Genomic DNA, 12992 nt, shown 5'->3' on the forward strand with positions numbered 1-12992 from the left:
AAGCCATATTTTGGTATGTATTTCCCCTTTTATTTTTTATTTTAGTGGGGGTGTATGGAACTCTTGCCGAGTTTTTTTTTAGAGAGAGCAGTTGATGGGAGGGATTAGGAAATTTTAAAGTTTTGTTTCTCTGCCTTAGAATTCATTTTTCATTTGAGGAGAATTTCTTCTAGACGGCGGATTCCTTCTCATAATATTTGAATAAAATAGAAAAAAAACATGAATAGAGGCTTGATGGATATCCATAACAGAATTATGAAGCTATTGATCTTTTAGGTTTGAATGTTGTGACGTCACACGAGAGCACACCCCCTTTAGGGCCTTTATCATGACACTATATTTACTATATTTTAAATTCTTCTTGGTTATGATAATTCATATGGAAACATGGGTATGTGGAAGTATATATGAAGAGGTAAAAAAAATTGTTAAATGGTCATTTTACTATGCAGAATATAAATAACACGTCATGGGAGAGCTGATCGCGTGTTACGTCATATATGTAAGCTTATAAGTAGGAATAAATCACGATTATTTAATAATGATTTTTGTTACTAAAAAAAAACCATCGTTTCGTAAGGATGGATTATCCCTTTCAAGACCTGTGCGAAACACAACTACATGTACCCTCCCCCCCTCTCACACTCTCTCTCTCTCTCTCTTTAAATCTCACTCCTTCCACACACACACACATCGAGACGCAAACAATACAATAAACTTATAACAGCTGGAATTGAGACTAAGCGACTGCATCATTCCTTGTTTTGGAATATCAGAGTAATCTATTAAATGGCACCCATTTGCGTCGAATTAGAATTGGCACTGCTAATGTAATATTCTTTTTATCAATATCAATAGTAAATGGCACCATTTGCGTCGAATTAGAATTGTCACTGCTAATGTATTTTTTTATCAATGGCGAAATGAGGTGTGTACTCTGACAATAAATAGGCCTTTTGGGGGAATGTAATTGCCACGAATCGAAATTTGTATCGGTATCTCAAAGATTCTCAGTATCAACTGAATTAACTCATTACAGTATAGGTACAAAATCGTGCTTAATTATTCATCATTTTCGTCATTCGATTACCGTAACTTGCGAAGCTCAATTTCACTTCGACAAACAAGCAGCACTCATAATGCTATGCCCCATTTTCAAACAATACAGACGGGGAATATAGAGCGAGTGTGGAGAAAAAAAATCAAATGAATACAGCTCCGTACATAGTATGCGTATCAGCTATTTTCTATGTTCTTAATACATCTTATTATTATTATTGTATTATTACTATTGCTTTGGTTGTTTCAATATGTGCTCTGTCATAAAAAAAATGTAGAGAGCGTGAGATAGAGGGAAGAGAAAAGAAATATAGCGAGAGATCGAGAGAGGAAGAGAGGGGGTGGGGTGACAGTGATGGTCGGCCTAGATATCTATTGATGCTTGGTTGAATGGAAGGCGATCAGGTAAATAGAGTCTAATTGAAGTGGAAGAACATTGATAATGTTCGAATCGAGAGAAGCAAACCATGGCAGGAAGGGAAATGTAGGGTGAAGGTAAAACAGGACAGAAAATTAAAAAAGCAAGAGAGAGAAAAAGAGATAGTTTCGTACCAATAATGTGCTTTGAGAGACACTGGGTAGGTCTGTCTTTGTTTTGGCATGCATCCTAAGCAACTTCATACCAATTTGAAAACAAAAGGAAAACAAATGAAATTTTAAAAAATACAAACAACACAAAAAAGTAAAGGACAATTCCAAATAATAAAGATATGTTTGTGATCAGAGTCGCCGGAAGCAACGAGGGTGGGAAAAGAAGTCTTCACGAACCTAGCCCTTCCGAAATCTCCAAAACTCGAATCCTTTTAGAACTGAATAATGCTGACACGTTTGCTCCAGATCCTTCAATTTCAATTAAAAAGTTACAAAATAAGAATAAAATAAACACGTTTTCATTGGTCGAATTTATACAATATTTATGTATTTTCTTTCTTCTCCAGAGGCACTGCCCATTTCTACATAATACTTCGGCACTAGACTTTCACCTTCTCTTGGGAGTGTTCCCTCACACGCACATGCACACACACTTTTTTTCTCGTAACATCAAATGCTAAATCGATATAAAAAGCTATTTGTCGTGGATACCACAAAGTCAAAGAATGCTCGCATATATAATGAACCTAAAATGTAATATTTAAACTTTGATATTTAAACAACACAGACGGATAAGTAATTTGATCAGAAACAGAAAATGCTGCCGGAGACGAATGACATTATGCAGAGTGCACATAAAACAAAAACTTCATCTAAAAAAAAAAATGTGTCGATAGTGAGAGCGAAAGCGACGTCGTATACCTATAAGTTTTCGTCAAAATATATTTGAAACTGTCTATTTTAATGTATTATATTTTGTAAATACTTTCAAAATTTATTGTTTTTCAGTTTCCTGGTATAAAAGACCTCTGATATGAAATAAAGCAAACTATGTACACAAGGAGATTATTTATATTTACGTCTTGTTCTTGGCCAAGCCATTGATTTCCTCTATTTGGCGGGAGGACTAGTCCATAAGATTAGTTAGGCCCCTAAATTCCCTGCAATAGCTTTTCAGGTATAACGCAATGATATTCACCAATGCATTGTCCCCATCCCCTCCGCCTTCCCGGACAAAATACCCTAGCACATCCCCTGTTTGGATTTATTCAATTGTATAGTGATATAGTCTATAGTCAACAGTGTTAACAATGATATTGATACGTTGAAAGAAGGAAAAGGTGTATAATCATTAGGTTGTTATAACAGTGGAAGAAATTCGCACGATCTTGACATTTAAACCGAGGTAATATAGAAATGAGATAAAATACCCATCATGGTCAGAAAGGCAGTCGGGTTATATCAGAAACGCGATTTCTTCTGATAGTCTCATGTTTTCATATTAGCGAGTATTCGCAATTGCAACGGGGACGGTTTCTAAAACGTAGTAAATCTAATGAAAATGCCCGTCAAATCGCAATGGACAGCTTAGAGGTCTTTGTCGAAAATTAGTGAACCAGGAAAGCAGATCGTCCTCAGATTCGGAGATGACGAAAATTGCAAATAATTTTTCTTCTGATAAAGTACAACCCATCGACTGGTGTATTGTCGTTTGTTAATTATGTCGTTTGTCCAGAGTCCAGGACGACACTGCTGTTTTGATTCACCGATTTTCGACAAAGGCTTCTTTGTCATGAAGGGCTTCTGACATTAGATTCTCTACGTTCCAGAAAGCGTCTAGGCAGTGGTCGCGAAAACTCCCCAATTTCAAACTGGGGGCTTTAATAAGCCTGTTCACGGTTGTAAACTGCGTGCGAGCAGGAAAAAGGTCATTTGAGATAAACCATGAAGGTGGCTTTCAAATTCACTGACATAGGCATTTGTGATTTGATGATTATTCATGTATTTTTTTCAAAATATTAATTTTATCACATCCAAGCTGAAGAGTAATAAATAGAGCCTTCATAATCACTGGATATAGACGTCACAGTAGCCTGAACAATAGTCAAATGTGCCAAAGGCAGACAATAAAACAGATTTCCAAACTTTATCCCTGATGTACTATTCTAGTCACCTGGTCTATACAATGCCTTTTGTTCTTAGAATTTGAATACTCTACCGGTAAAGCTTACGCAACATCTACATTTGAAAATGATAGTGCTTATCCTAATGAAAAATCACAAAGGTCATTTGAGAAAAGTTGATCATGAGCTAACCGTGAACTGGCTTATTATGCCTGACAAACGATATCAGTCATGCCCTGACATAGCAACGCACCTGGCTCATTGAATCAATGCCGGATCTATATATTGAACTCAATACCATTTTAGGGATCGTATCGTTTTTGCACAATAGTCGGCCCCTCAAAACTACCCCCCATGGCCGCTACAGTTTACCATGCTCCGAAGTTCAATGCTTCTATAGGCCAACCACTCGAAATGCAAAAAGACAAAATAATGTTTGCAACAAGGAATATACCCAAGGAAAAAGTCTCGCGGTACACGATGTTCGATTAATGTGATGAATAATTAATGTTGAAAATATTAATGTAATTTATCAACGTTTTGAATGAAAGACTATTTACTTTTCGAAGGAAAGATTGCATTAATCATGTACATTGAATTATAAATATAAAAAGAAATATGAATAACTGAACTAGAGCTAAAAATATGGCATTGATGTTCGTGCTTGACGATATTATATCGCTCTTGACATTATAAAGTAATTTAAAAGCAATCAGAGGAAACGTCTTTATATTGAATTTCTAGAAAATGGCTAAAAAATTAATGTTTTGAAAAGCATCAATCATTATATTCTACTACTACATAGGCTTGCATTGTTGATATAATATCTTTAAAAATGAAATAACATAATATTACCATAAATCCGACGATACTGATAGGAGCATGCACATTCTGAATTTATTGCATTATTCAAAATGAATTGACATTTTGACTTACCGGCGTGTACTTGATAAAGGCAGTCTGATCGCTGGCAGTAATACCTCTTTTCCAATAAGGGCTGATGTGCAACATTAAACATCCATATTGGCTGGAGTTTTCAGCATACATTATATCGAGAACGAATTCGGGGAAACATTGGGGTTCTCGTATGACATCCGATGAGGGGACCTCGATGTTTTCTTTCGTGGCAGCACAAATCTACCGCGGACGAATGTTATTGGTTCTTCGAAGTACCTTTCCCCTCCCCTTATAATGCGGCATGCATCGCCTTCCAAATCGAACGTATACGCTGCGGAAACACATTCACCCATTCATGTGCAGAATCGCTGCAGAGGGGGGTATTGAGTTGCTGGAAGCATGGATGCAAAATCCCCAGAAAAAAGAACACCAGAACAGCTTCAACAGCAACAAAACCTGCAAAAGTTGTTCCCGCTAGAGATGCCCTTCTCCGACGAGTGCCGACGGGAAGCACCGAATATGTATTTACATCAATGAATCTTGGCGGGGAAAACATAACGAACTCATATTTTCCCGGCGAAGTCGTCTGCGAGTTCCGATAGGCGAATTACACACATGTGCGTGTTTGAGGGTGTGTGTGTGTGTGTGTGTATACTCGGATCAGGGCTGTGCGTGTATCGCGTGTACAAGGTAGATTATGTGTGTAAGAAAAAGAAATAAAGCACACCGCCCCCGCAATTTTTAATATCTTCCCATTTTCTTGCGGTTCGCGTAGTTTTGATTAATGACTATTTTGGAAAATTGACAGCAATGTTATGAACCTGTCTCAACTCATTATGATAATCAAGTATGCATTTTATTATCATGACTACATGTAAATCACCAACCCGTATGGATGGAAGAATGCCAGGATATAATTAATATCAGTGCGCCTACTTCCAGGGCAGGCATAATGTCTATGACAAATTCTTTTCTAATCCCTTTCCTTTTTATCTTTCTCTTGGAAAACTTGGTAAATTGGTTAATTAATGTAGTTCTTGGTGGTCAAATTTCTAGGTCACGAGTCTTTTCATCATAGCGACGTTCCAAAACATGAAATACAATGTGCAAGGCAAAGAGCGCTGTATTGTGGCGGCAACCAATAATACTGGGGCTACATAATACGACAAAAATCACTTTCAATGGTATGCACTGAGCCAGGTGCGTTGCTGTTTCAGTGCATGACTTATCTTTTGTTAGGTACACTTAAATTCCCTTGTTGGAAATTAACATAATAAGAACACCGAAACCCAATTGTTAATGAGTTTAAATGGTTAATCTGGGACACCTTCTTGAACCTGTTTAGAACCAAAAGACCTATTTTCCAAGATATTCAAATTCAGAAGCGGCGTCACATTGGGTAAGGGGGCAGGGAGAAAACCGTCCCCTTATTTTTTTTGCCATTTAGTGAGGAGGGGGAGGTGAAAAGAAAAACATCAATCAATCGAGGATTTAAGATTGTTTAAACTCGATACATGGGTGTCGATTAGCATTCATAGTTGGGGGACCTCATATTTCACCCCTTTCCATTCCTTGTCTCCTTTCTTCTTGGTAAATACAAATTTTGGGATCCATGCCCCCAAAGCGCCCCCATCTGTACGCCAGTGATAGGGTAGTCCTTAAGACTGAGGTTTAGGTTCATGTAAGTTTTATTCACACAAGACTAGGTACTTCGTAAGAACTAAATTTTTTTTTTTAATCAAGCGCGAAGCGCGAGTTGAAATTTTATATGCACTGACCTGAAAATGGGCCAGTTTGGGGTAGAGATGGGGGCTGGGGATCGGAATGGCTCCCTAATATTCAACCACAAAGGAAAAAAAGGAGAAAAGGAAAGGAAAAATGTAAGATATTATTTTATTTTCTGAATGTTATATATCAAAATCTATCACAAATTTGGATTTACATTTTGAAAAGCTCTATAGATTATTTTCAAAATTTTGTATGGGACAGAAAAAACATTGTATATAAAGTCTATTCAAGATTTCACATTAACTTGATGACGCAGACCAGTGCGTAAGGAGACAAAGCCTTGAAGGGTGCAGATATGGCCGATGAAACAAACAAAATAAAAATGCGATCGAGCAAAGCGAATGAACAATTTTCTTTACATTTACAATATAAAAATCTAATATCTGGATAGATTTTTACTTCATATCAAGAAGGAAGTATGATAATTCACTGTTTCCCTTTCATCTTCTTTCCTTTTCTCCTTTTTTTTTCTTAGTCATGATTCTTCGGGAGGCATGCCCCCATGCCCCCCCCCCCCCCCTTCTCCATCTGTACTCCAGTGCCGCAGACTGAAGGCAACAGCCGTGCGTACCTGTAAACTTTATACAATTCTCATTCGTTTACAACATGGGATGACAGGAGAAAATAGCAATTGATAAGCGATTACCGCTTGACCTGTTCTGCCAAAACGTGTTTTGCATGGATAGTGATCAACGTGCTCCTAAAATTAGAAATGATGCGATCTGGTAGAGACGATAGAGGGCGGCATCTCTACTTTCAGTGTTTTCACTCAGCTCAAAGATGGTCGAGGAACGAGAGTCTGGTTTCTTTGAGATCCACCGCCACTTGATAGATTATGAGAACATTAATTTGTTGTGACAATGTTTATTATGTAATCATCGCAGGCAAAAGAGCCCTTATTCTCATTATTTTCGCAAAAGAGTTATTTAGGTGTAATTTCACGAAATGCATCGTAATCAACATTGACACCATGCACGCAGCGGAGCAGCGACCCTGAAATCATTAAGATTTGTGAGACATGAGATTGACTACTACAGACGTTGCATCTAATCTCACCTCAGTTTCAAAATAAATTGTTTTTTCCTGCCCTATTACTTTTTTAAGCCGGAAAATTTTATTTGACAAAATTTCAAATGAGGTTTAAAGCTGCTGTGACAATGGTGGACACCATGCTCGTCCACGAAAACGCAAAAAATGCATGGTTGTTGTTTATAATCACATTGGGCTGGACGATTTCGCGCGTAAAATGAAAAGGGTATCAATGTCCTGGGGAAAGGGATACACTTTTCAAACCTGGATACGTGAAAATAGTTTGTTTCACCCGAATGTAGGATGGGGGATGATAAATAGTTGTTTAGGGTACTAGTACTCTGATATAGAATGGCTAGGGATATCTCTCTATGAAAGACGATTTACTTGTTTAGGGCCCCTTTTGAACATCTATGCATACACACCCTCCCTCAACCGCGCACACCCCCCCCCCCCCCCCACACACAATTCATGCATACGCGCTTATGCAAACAGGAAATGCCTGCCACATACATGTATAAGGAACACATCCCACAGAGCATGTCATAATTTTTCCAGAAATTCAATCACACGTAAAAGGGGTGAAAAGTCGTTGCAAAAATAATTAGGATCTGATACTTTTCTTTCATCATGTTCATTGGTCTCATACTATAATAATCATGCAAGCTATTATACTCGATATCAGTCGATATCAATCGTGCTTTTTATAGCCATTAACCTTTTCAAGGATAATAATTTTACTTTCATAATCCGATAATGGATTTATGTATCACTACTTGCTTTGATGCTATTATAGATCTAAATCCCTTTCAAGGATTATTGCATCTGAGAGCTTTATTTTTAGGCGAGGATAGCTTAACCTCCGTATTTGCTATACATTTCTTTCCAAATGAATTAAGCAATGACTTTGTCGCTGCAGGGGTCCAGTTCATCATTTAAGTGTATACCTTAATTATTAAATTGTGATCAATTATGAAATGATCCGAAAATCACTTTATTCTGGCGTTCTACACATAAGACCTGTTGCTCGATCGTTTCATTCCCTCGCACAAAGCAGGCACTTTTTAATGGCAATATATAGCAGGTATAAGAAGAAGTAAACATGTTTCGGATGGGCAAATGAATGAAATAGAAATGAATTAACTAATGAGAAATGCATAGGAAGAAAAGTGCGTGCTTACGTTGGCATTGGGACAGAATCATTAATTTTACTGGCACCCCTCCCCCCCCCCCCCTTTCCCCATATTTTTTTAACGATCTAAACTTTTCTGAACTCGTATTACTAGATGACGAAAGAGGAATTGTACATTGTAGCACTGCAATGTGCAGCAAATGCATGGGCGGAAATCCCTGAGGGGACAGTGGGACGCGTCCCCCTACCCAAAATAGTGGGGGGACAATATCAAACGTCCCCCTACTATTTTTGGTCTTTTATGATGGAAAGAAATACATCATTCAAAATCGAAATAAAACATGTATTTTGGACGAGATTACCTTTCTTTTTGGGTGATTACATTTTTTTCCTTGTCAAATTTTCCAGCCCCTGTTCCCCCTACTTTTGGGGAGAGATTTCCGCCCTTGAGCAATTGTGAATTTCTGTTAACTTGTTACAGATTACAATGACAATTAGGGTATGTCATTACAGAATAATGGGCAACAATAATCCCACCCTATCGGAACCTTACTCTTGATGACTTTCTCCACTTTTTGTCATACCCTGAATAATGTCTACATCATTCCACCCCCTCCCCCATCCCCTAATCTCTCATACGCCCTCAACCCTCCCCAAGAACTTGGTTGACGGATATTCTACTTTCTTCCCAATTTCTCCGTTATGCCCCCAACCCCAGGACTCCCCCTATATACTCCAATGATCAGCAAAAGTTCGGCCCTGTTTTTTTATTCTCAAATCGCCTTATCATCGCTAATCTAGGTTGACGGATAATCTTTTTTCCCAGTCGCACAATACCTGATCCATATCCGCCAGCAATTTTACCCATTTGATGATCTCCATCTCTGAAATCCGGTCCGGGATTTGAATTCCATTTTGAAATAAAAGAAGGGAATGGTACGAAACGTGCATTTTGATGTATCGGGCATCCCTGTAAGAGGACTTTCTTCCGGATATCCATGGGGTCGGTTGCATAAAGATTTTCGTTTTAATGAAACTATAAAGAATCAAGCGCAAGTCTAAAATACGCGTCTGTGATTGGCTGAATATCAAGTAAAGTTCAATTTCTTGAGTTACGTATGATCGCAACTCTTTCTGCAATGGGGCCTTTGATCATGATATCTTTTCTCTTCAAATTTTAAAGATGGATCATATCCGGGAATATGACAAGATTTCCATCTATTCCACCCCCTCCCACCACCCCCAACCCCCCCCCCCCCCCCAATGAACGGGCGTATCATAAGGTCCAACCACAATCCAATTAGATTTCGATGCTCAAAACACGAGTAACAACAAAACGGTTTGTGAGAATGATTATATCAATAAATTCGATAATTATCTTATGCTGTATAAAAGACCACTTCCTTCTGACTCTGTTCAAGTTGTCTTATAATTTTTTTTTCATTGATGAATTCATGTTTGAGAGGTTCGACAAATGCACAAGATCCAAGCCTGGAAACATGTTTTACTTTTCTTTTTTTCCTTTTTTTAAATCAGAGTCCCTGATGGTATATAGTCATCATTTCGTAACCCCTCCCATTGACTCTGTGGCAAACACTTTCCAAAGGCAATTGAAGTTTCATATTGCGCGGATAAGTGTCTATACATTCAGATAATGATAAACACTGTCAAATCTGCATGATTATGTTCTAACGTTTGATAATAGAAGTAGGTTCACATCTACTGTGGATAACTATTGTAATATGGGGGTGTCGTGGTATATAGCGGTTAGTCCGTTAATCTGAAAAATGAAGGAAGGATTCCTCTGCACATTTTCCCTCTTCAAAAAGATGTGCTGGATAGAGGGTAGAATGCGAACATCATTGTGATTAGATAACAAATATATATCTCTATGAATTAGAATGGCAATGCGGTCGATTGTAAAATGGCGCCGATCTTAAATGGTCCCGAGGAAATGAAAAAGTTATATTTGTGGAACAGCAAGTGAATAAAAATGATGACTAGTGACCTGGAGTAACTTTTATTTGAATGTAAAAATAAATTAGATATAGCGTATAGTATCATTATCACCATCTTCGTTAATGTTTTTTTCTTTAAATCAGTGATGATATTATTCAAACATTACATTCCCCATCCAATTATTCAGTTTAGATTAACACTGATGAATAATTGGCATCTGATGTTCTTTTCCGTTGGTATAGTTAAATTCACCAATTTAACACATTGCACATGTTTGTCACAATAATGTTTATAACCTTTCCATCTATACCAATGCAAGATAAAAAAAAACAATGCTGATTAAATGCCTTGCTCAAGGGTAAAGGTGTCATGACAAGGAATCGAACCACGGACCTTCACATAATTGTGCCATGCCGGCCATGTAACTCCACTTAATAGCCTATGTCCGTTCACTATAGTTTTAGAAATCACAAATTTGATATTTTCTGCATATTTCCTAACTTAATATCGTTACACATGAATAATAAAAGCGAAATTATGCATGTATATTTTTTTATAGAACAAATACACATTTTACGTCTAAAAAATCCTCCTGACAGATATGCATGCTGCGTTTCTTTGATCCTCATTATAGGTTGTTGACCTCTGACGTCATTCGGATGGAGGATAAAATTGATGGCTCTTCTGTGGCTAAAATCCTGTCTGTCTCCTCCAGAAGGTTTATGGTCAATAATCACGGTATATTCCTTGCTCCGACAGTCGCATTTTGATCTGAAAAAAAATCTTGGCAGCCTATTCAAGTTTGCCACAGTTTACATTATTATAGACTGTAAAAATAATGGGCACCGGTGTAGTTAGGAGGGCTGAATCCCTAGAATATTCACAAAATCGTAGGCCTAGGGCCTATAATAAATCAATGTTATAAACTAATGCATTAATGCGCGGCAATTTCCTGAGAGTTTTTTTTTTACCCTACAGGGGTGGGAGGGGGACGAAACAACTCTCTCTCTCTCTCTCTCTCTGTACTTTGTACATTCGGGGCATCCCCCCTCGCCTCCGGGATGATCGCCACCCATGAGAGCGAACTGACCAACACTGTATATATGTAGCCTTTCATTGACAGTGTGTTATAACTGTTGGTAATAATAGATTAGTAGCCTACGTAATTTTAATTTTACAGAGAAGCCAATATTTTTCTAGAAAAGTACCCGTTTTGCTAGTCTCGAAGTAGTGAATTAGTGTGATATCATTCAAGTGGGCCTATACTGCAAGACTACACTGCTCAGAATGTTGCATGATGGGTAATAAACCTGGCCAGATATGGGTAGTTGCGGACTTTAGATGGGGTTATTAAGGCTTCTGGTTCGTATACCATTTAACTTCACATTTCGAATCGGATTTCTTCTGATAACTAATCGGTTTCAGTTCATATTCACGCACCAAAACTATGTTAGATTAATCAGAGAGTAACAGGGGTAAGAACCGATGATCGAAAAGTTAGTATTGTGGTAATTCTTATCATTCAATGGTGACTGCATAGGATCCTTGATTTTGATTGGCTGTTGAGCGTAGTTACCATATGGATGGTAATTGATTAATCAGTTTTGCCACTCGATGGTAAAGTCACCCATAATCATGATCATAATAGCTCTTATGCAACAAACGTAAAGAATGAGAAACAAAACTCAGGGAAGGAGAGAAGGACAGAGCGTGGAAAAGGAAAATACAATTCACTGTAAATTATTACAGTGAATTACGTGAATATTCTGTATAATTAGAATGGGGTAAATAAACAAAGGGGAGTGCATTTCTTCAGAGCTTAAATCCAATACGAAATTCGGAGCCCCACCCTTGAATGAGAGGTGTTTTAGTCTTTGTTCTGCAATGTTTTATTATTTTTTTTTTAATCGTTTTTTTTTTGTACTCTAATCGTGCAATAAATTCTTGTCTCATTTATCTAAATGTGTTGTATTAATAGTGTGGCTTTTGCTCTTGGATAAGGCAAGCAGATAAGATCATGGGGCAAAAGCTAGAGTATTGGAAGGTCAGCTAACGTGCTGTCAGAACGATTTTGATAGTATAGTAGCAAGGAAAAGCGTGACTGCTAATGCCTTTTGGCATCTCAAGCGTTATTATCAGGACTTTGATCTTAGTGTGCCAGTGTAGATAAAGACAATGCCTGGGAGATGCGAGCCTATATCACATAATAGAAGTAAGAGCGGGATGAGATAATGGATTGAGTAAAAGAGACGGGATGGAGAATTGGAAAGAACAAATGAGAGAAGATGGAGGAGAAGGGAGGGAGGGGAGGAGAGAGGGTGGAGAAGAGAGAGAAGGGGAAAGAAAGAGGGACTGACGGACAGACACAGGGAGAACGACAGAGAAAGACGAAGGAGGGAAACAGAATGGCGCGAGAGAGTGACGAGAAAGGGGACGGGGAAATGATAGAGGTGCTGGTATACATATGGGCAGGGGCTTGGAGGCCATGGTTTCCCGAAAAAGTTTCACGACCAAGATTTAATAAAAAAAAATAAAGAAAAGGAAAAATGCAAGATACAATGTTATTTATGTATTTTTACAAAATTTGATTTCATTTTAAAAAGGTTAAAATTTTGCTCGCTTGGAACTTTTTG

Source organism: Lytechinus pictus, chromosome 15, assembly GCF_037042905.1.
Source record: "Lytechinus pictus isolate F3 Inbred chromosome 15, Lp3.0, whole genome shotgun sequence".
Taxonomy (NCBI): Eukaryota; Metazoa; Echinodermata; class Echinoidea; order Temnopleuroida; family Toxopneustidae; genus Lytechinus; species Lytechinus pictus.